General features: G+C 39.0%; 1 pseudogene across 1 annotated transcript; it reads right to left on the bottom strand.

Moving 5' to 3' along the window:
* Positions 1-1,114: 1,114 nt before the first annotated feature.
* Positions 1,115-10,336, bottom strand: LOC307159132 (annotated as a pseudogene). The gene is made up of 27 exons (XR_013824061.1): positions 10,142-10,336; positions 9,903-10,046; positions 9,679-9,818; positions 9,574-9,601; positions 9,357-9,468; positions 9,092-9,184; positions 8,890-8,953; positions 8,698-8,796; positions 8,518-8,621; positions 8,398-8,446; positions 7,953-8,017; positions 7,606-7,791; positions 6,930-7,075; positions 6,509-6,722; positions 6,297-6,423; positions 5,804-5,922; positions 5,527-5,723; positions 3,568-3,751; positions 3,289-3,454; positions 3,055-3,179; positions 2,650-2,955; positions 2,330-2,531; positions 2,121-2,246; positions 1,860-2,030; positions 1,444-1,720; positions 1,249-1,366; positions 1,115-1,131 (listed from the first exon to the last, which is right to left on the bottom strand). The product of XR_013824061.1 is annotated as an uncharacterized misc_RNA (transcript).
* Positions 10,337-11,688: the final 1,352 nt, after the last annotated feature.

Here is an 11,688-nt window from a genome sequence, read left to right as displayed (position 1 = left end):
CTGTCTCACAATAGACACGCCCCTTCAAACAGAGTGTTCAAATCAGGGGCTAAAATCAGGCTAGGAAAAATGCCTTTTATTTCTAAATTATTACAAATTTTGATCTTAAAAACATACTAACATTATAAGGGCACCCCAGGAAACATAATTATAAAATAATCCATGTCATGGGACCTTTAGCAGTGAAAGAGTCTGTGGTAAGATGTTAGTAGCTAAACAATATTTGACAACGGTTTTACGATAGAAATGTTCAGTGACCTACACTACAGTAATATCCAATGATTAACTTTATGAAATGACACCGTTTGGAATTGAAAATATGGTATTAATTGCATGATTCATGTAATTCATAACTGAAAGTGAAAAGAAAAGTTTTGCGTTCTTTACAAAGTGAATTTGCGTCTATTTTAAAATAAAATATTTGCAAATTGTTTAAATTGATTAGCCTACTTCATAACTATATAAAACTTTGAACTTTTGACGTTCTTACCCCCCCACCCCCACCCCCACCCCCACACACAAAAAAAAAACAGTAATTAGTAGTTATACCGGTTAAAAGCTCATTGGTATATTAAAATTCTTTGATGCGATTACAGTCTATGAATGTAATAAACATGAAAAAAAATATAAGGATGTATGGAGAAGAAAATGAAAAGAAAACAGCAATGGAAATAAAAGAGAAGTTGATGAATATAATGTTTTATTGAGCAATTGCACCTTTTCAGAGACAAATGCAGACATCCCAACCTGCACAAAGTCATTTCCGGGAGTCAAGAAATCTCCAACGGGGGGGGGGAATGTTTCTGATTAATTCGGTTCGAGAAATCTCCAACGGGGGGGGGGGGGGGGGGGGGGGGTTGGGGGGGGTTTCTGATTAATTCGGTTCGAGAAATCTCCAACTTAGGGGGGTTCTGATTAATTCGGTTCGAGAGTAGAGATAAAATCCCGAGGAACACACGCACGCTACGCTTGCGCGCTCTTGCTTCCGGGAGATTTTAACTGATTTGCGGGCATCAGGGAGCCGCTATCAATATGCGGGAGACTCCCGGAACTTCCGGGAGACTTGGGATGTCTGCAAATGGGAGCTTGTGACAGTGAATGTGAAGGTTTTCACTCAGCTGCCTCTTTGCTCTGAAAAACAAGGTACACAAATAAAAAAATCTTTAAGAATATAAAATAGAACAATTTATGGTCAAATAAAAGCTTTACATTTTAAGTATGTTTAAACATTTATTTGAGTAAAATTACCTTTCCAGCTCTTGGCTCTGAGTTTGTTGACCTGAGACTCAGCAATGTCAGCACGCTCCTCAGCCTCCTCAAGCTGCTCCTTCCTCAACTTGGACAGGTGAGTGTTTGCTTGTTCATCCTACAAAGTCACATACGATTAGATCAGGAACCTAATATGTTCACAGGGTGTTTATAGTTTTCAAATGAGATACTCACAGCTTCTTCAGCCGGTCTCTTGTAAGCCTTGACCTTCAGCTGAAGCTTGTTAACCAGATCTTGAAGTCTGTTGAGGTTCTTCTTATCCTCTCAGTCTGCAGATAATGAACATGGATCAGACTAGAACATAATCAGATTATAGTGACCTGAATTTTAAATACACATTTTTTGTACCTGGTAGGTGAGCTCTTTGACTCTTCTCATATTTGCGGACACCTTTAACAGCATCAGCTCCACGTCTCTGCTCTGCCTCAACTTCAGCCTCAAGCTCACGGACCTATAGTTAGTGGGAGACATTATGAAAATTATTTCAGTCAATGAAAACATGTAAGTATTAAAGCATTACACAATTTATGCCTTTCAGATCATAACTATTAACATAAGAATTATTAACATCAGAATAAAGGCAATCTTACTCTTGACTACAGTTTCTGGAGTTGTTTCTTTCCTCCCTTTATGGCCAGATTCTCAGCCTCATCCAGACGGTGCTGCAGGTCCTTCACTGTGACCTCCAGATTCTTCTTCATCCTCTCAAGGTGAGAACTGGTGTCCTGCTCCTTCTTCAGCTCTTCTGCCATCATTGCAGCCTTTTGCATTAATACAGAAAGTCACTAGATCCACATTTTTTTCAAGGACACAAGTGTCTTTTGAAACATTTGGCAGCTACTGTTGCTCACATCAGTGATGGCCTTCTTGGCTTTATCTTCTGCATTTCTGGCTTCCTGTACAGTGTCATCAACTTCACTCTGGATCTGAACAAGGTCAGCCTCAAGCTTCTTCTTGGTGTTCAGGAGACTGGTGTTCTACAAAATGGAAAGCAAAAGTTTGAACATTTTAAATGCTCTCAATTTCCTTAATTTCATTGTAAAACAAAAAATGCCCTTACCTGAGAGTGCAGCAGCCGAACACGCTTACTGGCGTCCACCAGCTCTTGTTCAGCCACTTTGCAGCCTCTCTCTGTCTGCTCCAGAGCAGCTCTCAGCTCCTCAATCTCAGACTGCATCAGAGTGTTTCTGCGCTCCACCATGGCCACCTGCTCCTTCATGTCTTCCTGTCCTCTGGGCATCATCAAGGTGCAGTTGGGCATCCTGAAAATAACAATAGCTTTATAATAAGCTTTTGATGTATTTTCTGTTGCCTTTTTATTAACAAGTTGGATTATACAAACATATTAATACATCACAAAGTCGAACAGAAGTCAAATACCTTGAGTTGTCCCTGAACGTTCCTGAGCTGTTTCTGGGCCTCAGCAGCCTGGCGATTGGCGTGGCTCAGCTGAATCTTCATCTCATTAAGGTCTCCCTCCATCTTCTTGATTCTCAGGGCATCATTCCTGCTCCTGACTTCAGAGTCCAGAGTGCCCTGCATGGATTCAATGACTCTCTGGCTGTTCCTCTTGATCTGCTCCATCTCCTCATCCTTCTCTGCAAGCTTCCTGTCAATCTCTCCCTTGATCTGGTTTAGCTCAAGCTGGACTCGAAGAATCTTGGACTCCTCATGCTCCAGTGTACCCTATGACACAAAGCAACATTTAAACATCAAAATAAAATTATTCATTAACACAGTGTGATGGCTCTAGCAATAATTCCATATTGATCTTCAGATACTCACTTCAGCCTCCTCCAGGGCGGTCTGAATCTCTGCCTTCTCAGTCTCCACTGTCTTCTTGGCCTTTTCCAGCTCATGTATGCTCTTACCAATCTCACCTATCTGCTCTGTCAGGTCTGAAATCTCCTCTATAGAAAGAAAAAAATTATCTGTCATCATAATCACGTGTTTACTTTTGAAAGCTGATTTAGAATTAGAACATTGAAGTCTTTTCTAATTCAACGGTTTTATTCTTACACTGCAGATTCTTGTTCTCTCTCTTGAGGGTCTCCAGCTGATCCAGGCTCTCCTCATAGGAGTTCTTCATCTTGAACAGTTCAGTACTGAGTGAACGAGCCTTTTTCTGGGCACCTTCCAGCTCTGCCTGACCTTCCTCATATGTCTGCTTCCATTCTGCCAGGACCTTTGGTTTTGGTGGAGATATTTTAGGATGAGTTTGTTTATAACATGTTTAACAAAGCCCATTCCAGCAATATTTTACAAAGAGAATATCATATAATGACTCAGATAGTTTACCTTGTCAAAGTTCCTCTGTTTCTTGTCAAGGTTAGCAGCCAAACCATTGGCTCTCTCTACATCAATCATGAGGTCCTCCACCTCACCCTGGAGTCTCTGTTTGGTCTTCTCCAGAGATGCACATTTGGAGTTCACGGCCTCAATTTGTTCCTCTGCCTCTTGCAAACGCTGAGCCAGCTTCTTCCTGTTACGTAATACACATTATTTTGAATTCCAATTGTAACAGAGACAGGGGTGCCACAAAGAGGCCCCAACAGCAGCAGCACCACTGCTCTGAATGTACCGGCAGATGGAGGCGAAAAAATGAAGTGACGTGATGAGGTCAAAAGTTCAGTGTTTAATCCAATAGGTGCAACTGGTATTTACAGTGAAAATCCAAAGAAGGGAAAAAAAAAACTAATCAAACAAAAATAAATAAAATAAACTGTTTAAAGTTATCTGCACACAAAATTTGGCTATACTAGTAAATCGGCCTAAAAACAGAGCAATAACTCCCAAACACTCACTCTACGAGCCTTTTAACCACACTGAGGCGCCTTCTTAAAAAGGCTAAGCCCCTCCTACTTGGACCAAACCATTTGGTAATTAAAGATAATAAAAGACATTTAAAGAAGACAAATCAAAATAGATTTAACAGTAACAAAGAGATAAACAGTTTGAATAATAAAAAAATATATAAACATTGAAAACAAAACAACTCAATTAATTATTAATGTTGAACAACGTTTATCAAAGAATCAAACAGAACTCCAATCTCCCCCTCACACATGACAACAATTAACTGTGCCTATTGGCGGGAAAGAGACATTCAAAATGGTGGCAGTTCCTGTGACCGGGTTTCATCTGTTTGGTAAAGTAAAATGTTCCTGTACGTAATTATGACAATTTATTATTATGTAAGAGGTTAATTGAAATCAATAAACATATAACATGGTTACCGGTCTTGTTTGAGTTCTTTACAATATATAAATCAACAACGAGAAATTAATAACTCAGTAAATGAAAAAAGGGCATGGTGAAGACTAGGGATGGGGAAATGAAGCCTCATGAATCACTGAGGCTTTCCCCTGACTGTTCCGGAAAAGATTCAAAGCTTCGAGAGTGTCGAGAACAGCGCCGAGAACAGCGCCATCTGGTGCTTATTTAAAATAAAGCAGCCAGAAGCCTGTGTTAGAAGCTCTGGCAGATGAAGCAACCACAACACACTCCATAGTTTCAATGTTATGTGTACAAATAAAAGCCTTACATGTTTGTGTTTGATTTGTTCATTAAATAAATTAATTTTCCCATTAAAGTGTGACAATAAAATATAATAGCTTATAAGCTTATATGATTCAATAAGATTTAATGTAGGCCTACTCTCTCTCTCTCTCTCTCTCTCTCTCTCTCTCTCTCTACACACACACACAATGAATAAGGACATTGTCTGATAGGATCATCTGTTATTAAATGTCAATATCAATAATTGTAAATATCAACCAGACTGAGGCAACAATGACTCGTTAAATACGATCTGAAGTTCGAGCCTTCTGACACCCAAAGCGAAACGCGCACGTGACTGGACAGAAAGTGAGGCTTCGTTTGTCATCGATCACGTGACTCTAGTAAACCAATACACGCCTCGATACGGGGCTTCACTACAAATTGTGTCGCTTATGTGATACGCGCATCGAAGCTTCAGTGTCATATGTAACATCACTAGTGAAGACAGGTACAACACGAAACAAATCACAATCAGTGACACACATATATCTGCGTTAACTGGTGTAAAACTATGCGCAAAACAGATAGTGTGTTAAGATGTTAGTGTGAAAGTGTCTGTATGTATGCATTTTCTCAGTCCAGTGTCATACTAAGAGTCTTCTCCAAAATAAGAGTCTCTAGTCACAGATCCTCACTGTGACACCAATCTATAAAATAGCTGTGAGAATTGGAAATATTGTACGATAATATACATACTTGGACTCTTCAAGCTCCTCCGTGCGCTGGATGGCATCAGTTTCATATTTGGTTCTCCACTGAGCAACCTCACTGTTGGCCTTTGACATTCCCCGCTGCAGCTCAGCTTTTGCCTCCTGCTCTTCCTCAAACTGTTCACGGAGCAGGTCACAGTCATGACGGGCTGATTGCACAGCATGGGCCAGTGCGTTCTTAGCCTAGGAGACAAAGTCACATAGCTTGTCTCTACTGTAAAGTAATTGACAAGTATGTGCATGTAATAATTATGCTGTATTACCTTAACCTCCTCTTCAATCTGCCTTTTTAGCTCCTTAATTTGCTGAGTGAAAGCTTGTTTGCCTCTGGTGAGCTGAGAAACCAGAGCCTCCTTCTCCTCCAGCTGACGGCCAAACTCACCTATTGAGATTTACATTTACAAAAACATTTGTAAGATGTAATGATGGTGAGGAAAATGGTTTATATTGATATTAATGGAGGGAAGAAGAACTGTTTTTATGACAGTGCCAATTCTTTACAGTTGATAAACTAATTGCTGAGGGGTTTAGTGCACTGCTATCAGTCTAGTTTATGTTTGACTGTATCACGCTAAACCACAACATACTTAAAATCTTCTCAGAAAAGTTATCTGACATTATCTCTTTAATGTGTGCCAATGCCAGTGTGTAAACAATTTTGCCACTATAGGTTTGTGTTTCTATAAGTCATTTGTTAGTGGAGGAAATTAATATACATTTATATGTACATTTTTGAGATATTGTGCCACTTGTTACCATTCTCAGTTTGAAGTCTTGCTCTTTGAGCACTGAGGTCATTTATCTGGCGAAGGTTCTCGTCATTCTTGGACTTAATTTCACTAAGTTGGTCTTCAAGTGTGTGGCACATCTTCTCAAGATTAGCCTGTAAACACATTTGACTCGTCTCAAAGAATCTTAACCATATTTGATATACTTCCTTAAAAATATTTTAGAAACAGTTCTCAAACCTTTGCTTTGGCAACAGCCTCCATGTTGCTGGAAAGATCATCAATCTCCATTTTGCATTCACTCTTCTCTTTCTCAAGCTTCTGCTTGACACGCTGCAGGTTGTCGATTTGCTCTCCCAGCTCGGCCACACTGTCTACCTGCTTCTTGCGGAGGGCAGCAGCAGTAGCTTCATGCTGGAAGGTGAACTGGGTGATTGAGGGTGATTGACTGAGACTGAGGGTGATTTTTGAAAAAATCTCAAAATACCTGAAGCTCCTTGATCTTCTTCTGGAGTTGAGCACCCAGAGATTGTTCATCTTCTGTCTTGCTTAGCAGCTGCCTTGTTTCAAGTCTTTTCTGTGTGTAAAATGAGAAAACAATGAATGATATGAAATGAATGAAAACCATTATTTTTTATAAGAATTTGCAAAGAATTCCTACTTCTTCAGCTTCTCCTCAGATTGCTGCTTGTCATTCTCTAGATCCATGATGGACTCTTGAGCTAATTTCAGGTCTCCTTCAAGCTTTCTCTTGGCTCTCTCCAGGTCCATACGGAGCTTCTTCTCTTCTTCAAGGGAACCCCCAAGCTACAGGACAATGATGGATAAAATATGTTGACAGCAGAAAACACAGTTAATTAATAACATGTTTGCATAATCAACTCACATCATCAACTTGCTGCTCAAGCTTTGTCTTGGATTTGGTCAGGGTGTTGACTTTGTCCTCCTCGGCCTGAAGATCATCCAGTGTCTGCTGATGTGCCTCTTGGAGGGCTTTCTTCTCCTTCGTAAGCTTGGCAATGCTCTCATCCTGAGCTGCCATTTCCTCAGTCAAGTTCTTGACCTGTGTGATTTTTGTTTTTGTTTTAAATAAGCTTATATTTTACAATTTATATTCTACATCAACATATAAGACAGAGATTAAGTCTAATCTTAAACCAACTCAATCTCCAACCTTATTCTCAGTGGCATGTTTCTCCTTCTCCACTTTAGCCAAGGTGAGCTCCAGGTCAGAGATTCTCAGATTCCTGTTAATAACAAGTTGCTATATCATTGGAAATAACATTGCTCAATTTAATGGAGCCTAAATTCAATTAAATCAATTCAAGAATACCCACAGATACTACTTCCAGCTGCAGATCATTTTTCTCTTGCAGCAGGGCTACCATCTTCTCTTCAAGCTCCTTCTTTTTGGCTTCAGCCTTGGCAAGATCTTCTTTGCATTTTGTGAAGTCCTCTTTCATGGTTGCCAGCTCCTTCTCAGTTTTGGCACTCTTCAGCAGAGGCTTAATCTTGTAATAAACCTTCATCCATGGCCAGTGTTTGACATTCATGAGTGAGCGGATGTTGTATTGAAGGGTGTAAATTGCATCCCTAATGAAACAATTTAGATAAATGCAGAATGATTGGTAAATGGACTTGTTTTTTTAAATGCATTCACATTTGCTCTCTAACAAACACATACTCTGAACTGAGAAGACACATTGGAGCCACCCTTCTTCATGCCTCCCTTTTTGCTGCCACCAATCTCTATTCAGATAAAGAGACAAAAGAACTTTTTTATTATTATTATTCTACTTCTGCAATAATTAGCCAGAATTTTAGGTTAAGCACATGGCATGCTGGAAATGTTTCTATACCTGTGGCACGGTCTGGCCTTTGGTCACAAACTCATTTCCGACCTTGACTCTGGGGTAGCACAAAGCCTTCAGCATATCAGCAGAGTTCAAACCTAGAAGGTAGCCAACCTTGTCAGCCTCTGCCATTATAACAGTTGCAAAAAAATCCATCCCTTTTCTTGTCTTGAAAACTAAATGAAAACCACCATTTTCTTTGTGAAAATAGAAATACGGATCTCTCAGTTCAAAGCACTGCATGTTATGACACACATTAGTACAATGTAGTCTTACCCTCTGTGCCATCAGGCTCAGCCTGCTCCTCACGTTGCTTCTGCTTGAACTTCATGTTGCCATGATGCAGCACAGCTCCAGTGAACTTGTAGATGCTCATCTCAAACAGCAATGACTCACATCAGTAGCATCCAGCTCCTCTTTATCATCAATGCTGGCCACTGTGATCTGACCCTGACTGCACATTGGGAAGTCATAGGGGTTGGTGGTGATGAGCTTCATGTCTGTAAAATACACAGCATTTATGAAAGAGTATCTTACAATATTATCTGAAACATTTAATGAAATATGTGCACCTACCAATCAGCTCAGGCTTATGGTTGGTCATCATCTGGTAGAAGATGTGGTAGCCTCTCTCATCTGGAAGCTGGAATGACACTCTAGACTTCTCCAGCAGATCTGTTGAGAGAATGTACTTGAGTCACAATCATCTGAAGAGTGACAGATAAAGACAACTGTTCAGGATGGATCAATGAAATCATGTCCACCTACATGTCTCAATGTCAGCACTAGCCAGTTTTCCAGTGGTGCCGAAGTTAATTCTGATTAATTTACCCTGTTTAAAACAAAATAACAAATTATTATTATTATTATTATTATTATTAATGATAACAATAAAACAAAATCTCTTTATAGAAAAATCCAAACCAACTGACTAATTGAACTACATGTAAATAAGAAGTAGTGAACTTACAAAACGAGAGGAGTTGTCATTTCTCACAGTCTTGGCATTACCATAAGCCTCAAGCAGAGGGTTGGCAGCAATGATCTGGTCCTCAAGAGAGCCCTGTGATGTTTGAAGGGGTTTCAGTTTTTTTTTTTCTTGTTTTTTTTTGCATTTATTTTCTATGTAATGACTAAACACTATTTATAGGCATTTCACAAATTCACATATCATGTGAGATGAGTGTAAATCACCATCATTCAAAACAATATGTATGTAGTTTTATATCTCATACCTGCATTTTGCCAGGAGTATCTTTCTTCTTTTCACCACCTGACACTGCAACTGTAGCAAAGTACTGGATGACACGTTTGGTGTTCACAGTCTTTCCAGCACCAGATTCTCCACTGGTTTATGAGAGATCGGAAGACAGAAGATGATAAGACGTGGTAGTTCCACAAGAGGGAAATTTAACTGTTCTCAACAACTCTAATTGAAGGCTTGATACATACGTAATCAGGACAGACTGGTTCTCTCTGTCTGTTAATTCAAAATGTAATAATGTTTTAGCAATTGTATTATAAAAAACTTTAATTCAGATCTAAATCAGATCTTACCAGTCAGCATGAACTGATATGCGTTGTCAGAGACAGAAAAGATGTGGGGTGGGGCCTCCATACGCTTTTTGCCTCTGTAGGCAGCCACCACAGTTGTAGGGGTAGGGGTTCACAGTTGCGCAGAAGAGTCCAGAGTAGGTCTGAAATTAGCAGAGACATGGTCAGATTGCAACAACACAGACAAAATTAGCTTAAATGCTTTTTTATGTTGTTTCAGAACTTACGTAGATCATCCATGCAGCATAACGCTCTTTGAGGTTATACAGCACAGAGGCTTCATTGAGATGGGTCATCATGGCCATGTCCTCAATCTTGTCATACTTGGGAGGGTTCATTGGGTAGACATCATCCTCCTTTACTGTTCTCTCCTATGAATTTGATTAATCAGATAATAGATAGACAAAATATACATATATATGTGTGTGTAGGACATTGTGCAATATGAGCATCTTTTAAAATGTACCTCTTTAGTGTCAAGCAAAATAACTGTGGCTTTGCCACTCTTTGGCATCAGCCACATAGCAGGCAGACTTGGCATCAAATGGTTTGTTCTGAGCCTCAGTTCTCTCTTTCTCAGGCTTACGGAGGTAAATGGCAGCCTTGCCATAAATGGCCATCTCCGCGTCCGTACTCATGGTGGCGGCTTACTTCTGGAATTTAAAGATTGTCACAACCATAGGTAAACAGGGTAAATGTACAGACATTTGATCACTAATTTTCTACTGTAAGTAAAATCAAGGACATTGTAAAACAGGGTCCCTCAAATCCAGCCCTGAAGGGCCACTGCCCTGTACAGTTTAGCTTCAACCTTAATCAAAGACATCTGAGCAAGCTAATCATTGTCTTCAGAATTACTAGAAAATTACAGGTAGTTTTGATCAGGGTTTGAACTAAGCAGGGCAGTGGCCCTCCAGTGCCAGATTTGAGGAACCCTTTAGTAAAACATGGATATTGATTATATAAAACGTGTGTGTGTTTCTACACTGGGCCAGAGCCCTAATGCTTTTTTCAGTATGTTCATTTTTCACATAAAATATCTAGTTTAATTTAGCATCTTTAGTTTAACTTACCACACTGCCACAAGTTCTGATGAATAGCCATTCATCAGAACTTGTGGCAGTGTGGTAAGTTAAACTATAATACACACAGGAAGATATTATACATTAAAACCATGCTTTTTTATTTCTAAAAACTACATTATAAAAATATTAGCAACTTATGTTTTTAAATGAATTACCGGTACTTTACAAACAGTTTAAAAATAAATTAATGTTTTGTCTCACCAGAAGCAAACTTGACTGGTCTTCCGAAAGCAAAGGTCTCCAGTCCCACCCATGCTCTTTATACTGTACTTGCTTTGCAAGCAATGCAGAATTTAAATATGGCTAACACCAAATATGGCTAAAATTTGAGTCAGGAAATTGATCAGATGGACCATTTGGTGCTATCCATAGTTGGGAATAGAATAAATAACTGGAAATAACACTTAAGGATAGCTTGTTAAAAAGAGTTTAACCTCAGTACTTTGCTTAAATATGCAAGATACAAAATTTATGAAATTCACATTTGAAATTAAAGGGGTGAGCAGATTTTTTATTACATTAAACATGACATGAAACAGAGGCAACACTTGGAATAATTTGTAATTCCTCTTCATGTGTCTGAGTGTATTGTTTAGCAAGACTTGTCCACATAAGATAATATTCCTTATAGTAAAAAACAAAAAGCAAAATGCTAGTCATAAAGACCATTACTGCTAACCAACCTCAATGATTTCAGCTAATGGGTTATAGCAGATAAGTGAATAAATAGATTTTTGTAAACTTCTAATATTGGTTAGTTAAATTCCTATAAATGTAACTATTAGAATGAGGTTATTTGCTATGATTTGGTCTTTTTATTAAACTGTTATTGGAATTAACAAATCAGTGTGTCTGGATTTATATATTTCTCTTAAATGTTTTCTATTGACTTATTCAGTGTCAATGCTGTAATCTGAATAACTGAGCA

The sequence above is a fragment of the Squalius cephalus genome (assembly GCF_949319135.1).
Source record: "Squalius cephalus genome assembly, chromosome: 5".
NCBI classification, from domain to species: Eukaryota; Metazoa; Chordata; class Actinopteri; order Cypriniformes; family Leuciscidae; genus Squalius; species Squalius cephalus.
Note: the sequence above shows the minus strand (reverse complement) of the source record. Positions and strands in the feature narration are given on the sequence as shown.